General features: G+C 52.2%; 1 pseudogene; it reads right to left on the reverse strand.

Annotated features, from left to right (window-relative positions):
* Positions 1-201: 201 nt before the first annotated feature.
* On the reverse strand, positions 202-1,242 carry LOC120704204 (annotated as a pseudogene).
* Between the last annotated feature and the right edge of the window lie 2,378 nt (positions 1,243-3,620).

Below are 3,620 nucleotides of genomic sequence, written 5' to 3' on the forward strand. Positions count from 1 at the left end.
ATACATCTCAACTAGTTTAAGAAAAATTCAAACTAATTTAAGAAAAACAGACATAAACATACATATTTTTATTGTGAATTTGTGATACAATGCAAGACAAGCAATATATAATAGAAATAAGATACAATAACGACTTCACTTATCAAATTGTCGATTGGATAATAAAAAGTCTGCATGATAGTAACATAATAGTGGCGACACTTGCAAACCGAAAAGTCAAACACTTTCCAATCGTTTTAGACAGCTTTTGCCAAACTCAAAATGCCATAAAACTAGTACTACTATAGCCATAGGCTAAGCCTGTATATACACACATCATGCAGCCTCTATCCTCCAACCTTATCCTTTAGCTCATCAAGAATCGATGGGAATTGTTGCGACAGCTGAACAAAACCATCTGTCAACAAAGCCTTTGTCTTGAAGTTCTTCCCCTGCCCAAAGAAACCAATGCACTTCCTTTTCAGCTCCGGACAATTGTATGTTTCAGGCTTTCAGCAAACATCAAAGTAGTGGCCATTGTATCCACTGACACATTATCCCAGAGCTTGCTCGCACACAGAAGCTTCAGGCGATCCAACGCGAACCGGTCTGCCGCAGCTAGCAAATGCCGCAACATCTCGTCCGGGGAGTCCCCGAGCTCAGCCTCAGCATCAGCAGGACAAGCGTCGGTGTACATGAAGCGAAGCATGACCTTGAAGGTCGCCGGCGCGACGTCGTGCAAGGTGATGGATGGCATGTTGGCATCGGCCATGGAGCCCAGTAGCTGTGCCTTGAAGACCGGCGAGCGGGCGGCGAGCACAGCCCGGTGAGCGGGGAACTTCTCGCCGTCGACGACGAAGGTAACATCGGAGCCGCCGCCGTCTGCGCACTCCAGCAGGCGCCCAAGATGGCTCCCAATGTCGGAGGGCGGCACGTCCAAGGGGTCCTTCTGCAAAACTTTGACCCTGCACGCGATTGTGAAGGAGCCATTGGTCACGTAGAGTGACTTGATGACTCTTCGCGGTACGAATTGATGCCAGCCCCAGGATTCAGCAGCGCCGCCGTAAACACGCACGCACATGCTTCTATCGGACGAAGATAGAGCCCCGCCGTCTGTGTGGATCACCGAGGCCTCGAAGATGGCCTTGGCGTCTTCGAATCTGCTCACATGGTGGAGGAAGATAGATGTCCACTCGCCGTTGTACGATGTGATAAGCCCACGCGGGTAGCATTTGATCCTCCAGAGGTCCCCCCCCCCCCCCCCCCCAGCCACAAGATGACCTCGGAGCTGACTGAGTGCCCGATGGCGACGTTCTCCGTCACCAAATAGCCGAGTTTGAACTCATGGGTGAAAGAATAATCGACCTTGATGGCACCTATTGGACGGGATTGCAGATTTGAGGATGCGTCAACAGTGTATAAATAGTGCTAGCTACTCACAACACAAGGAGCCTGCCCAAAGTCCAATCCGCACCTGCAGCCGCAGAATGGCAGAACCGCTGCGGAGCTTCCGAGTGGCGAGTGCCGACCTGGTCACCGTAGCTGGACTGGTGCCTGGTGGAGTCCTGGGCTGGCCGCGCGCCGCCCCCGGCCGTCCGCCCGCCTCCCACCGCGCCGCGCCGCCACCCGTACTGCCTAGGCGCGGAGAGCCGCGGAGCCCGTGGCCCGTGCTGCCGTGCAGCTTGCCGCGCGCGCCGCCGCCGCCGTCGCCTAGGTTAGGGAGTCCGGGTCGCGCCGTCGCGTCTCTGCGGAACAGCCAAGGTTTAAAATCTCCGGCTAAGCCATTTAGCGGCTAGGCTCTAGAACAGCTAAGACCAGCTATAGCTGGCTATAGCTGCAGCTAAACCATTTAGCGGTTTTGAAAAAAAAAGAAAAACTACAGATGTTAAACTTCATACATGACCAAATCTGATGAGTAAATGTTAAACTTGATAGTTGATACATGACCAAATCTGAGAACCAAGACCATAACTTAAAGTACACAACAGTTCCACTTAGTTCCACTTAAAGAGTTAAAGTACGGAACAGACCATGACCAAATCTGACGAGTACTTGACATAAACATTACACTTAGTGCATGACAAGGTGAAGCTAACATGCTGCGGTGATTTTACAAGATGATAAATATAGTTAGCAAAAGCATACATGAAGGAAATTTACTATGTTATTTACTATCTCAATTTCAGTCACTGATTACTGATTGCACTTGCACAAGATCAAACAAAATTAAAAATCTACATTAGGGGCATACCAATCGGTTGAAGGGAGGAGAAGAATGAATAGAACATGCCTGTTTCTCCATCATGCCCAGACTGAGACATGGTGTGGGCTGGAGTGCTGGACAGGTGGTGCAGTCACTATTCGTCGCTGCTGCTCTTAGGGGACAGAGGAGGAATCGCCGCCCAAGCTTGCCCTCGGGGAATCGCCAGTCGCCGCCGCCCCTGCTGGCTTGTAGAGGTCGCACCGTCCTAGGCTCGCAGAAGGCAGTCCGTGGTGAAGAGGAGTGCGGGCGCCGGGCACGCTTCTTCTTCTCTCCTCCATTTCCGGTCGCCGCCGCCGCTGCTTCAAGCACCAGTTGCCGCCGTCATTTTGCGTGGGAGTCGGATAGGAGAGGAATGAGGCTAGGGTTACGGGAAGGAGTCACGTGGGTTCTTTTTGGGCTGCCCAATGCCCATCCCGCCAAGCGATTTTCCAATTTGGAGACCGCGCGCTTCATTTTGAGCCCACGGGCTTCCTTTAGCGGCCGCGAACTATCAGCCCATTTAGCGGTAATCTCCAGCTTTCTCCGGCTATTAGCGCCTCCCAAACCTTAGCGTTAAAATTGACCTCTCCTAGCGGTGCTGCTCTCCAGCAGCTATCTCCCGCTATAGCGGCAGCTATAGCCGGAGATTTTAAACCTTGGGAACAGCCAAGCAGAAGCCGGAGGGTCGTGACTCGCGAGTCTCGCGTCCATGATGAGGTGAGGCCGTGACCCGTGGTGGCCGAGGGGATGGGCCGGGCCGGGTGGGAATTTGAGAGACAAGCCGAAAGGCCTTCCTTTGCTTGACGCCTGCCGGATTTCCTATTCATCTTCTAGTAGATTTTAGCTTCTATATCTTCTGATGTTTGAAATCTGTACAAATAATTGTAACCGTTAGAACTACATACCAAACTCTATCCTATTGCCGCCGCAACCTCTAGGCACGAGTCGGCCAGCTCCACAGGGCCGTTGCGCGCCCCCGCCCTGGTCGCCGCCACCCCTAGGCCACCGCACGCCGCCACCGTCCCCAGCTGTCGCCGCTCCTGGCCGGGCCGCCGCGCGCCACCGCTGCCCTTGGGTACTGCCGCGCCTGGGTCGCCGCGCGCCGCCGCCCCTGGCTGCCACGCGCGCCCCGCTGCTAGGTCGCCGGAGGCGGAGAAGAAGGCACCACATACATAGTTCAACATTTTAAATTTACCATTTTCAATATTTGATGTCCACAATTTCAATATTTTGTCTATGTAGTTTCAATATTTTAAATGTCAAATGTTGAACATGTTTTAAGAAAAATGTTGAACACGTTTAAGAAAAATGTTGATCATTTGAGTATACTAATTGGGCCAGAGTGGGCTTTAAAGATGGATGACTTATCTATCTTCTACAAGATAGATAGTGTCGGTAC

Source organism: Panicum virgatum, chromosome 4K (assembly GCF_016808335.1).
Source record: "Panicum virgatum strain AP13 chromosome 4K, P.virgatum_v5, whole genome shotgun sequence".
In the NCBI taxonomy this organism is placed as follows: domain Eukaryota; kingdom Viridiplantae; phylum Streptophyta; class Magnoliopsida; order Poales; family Poaceae; genus Panicum; species Panicum virgatum.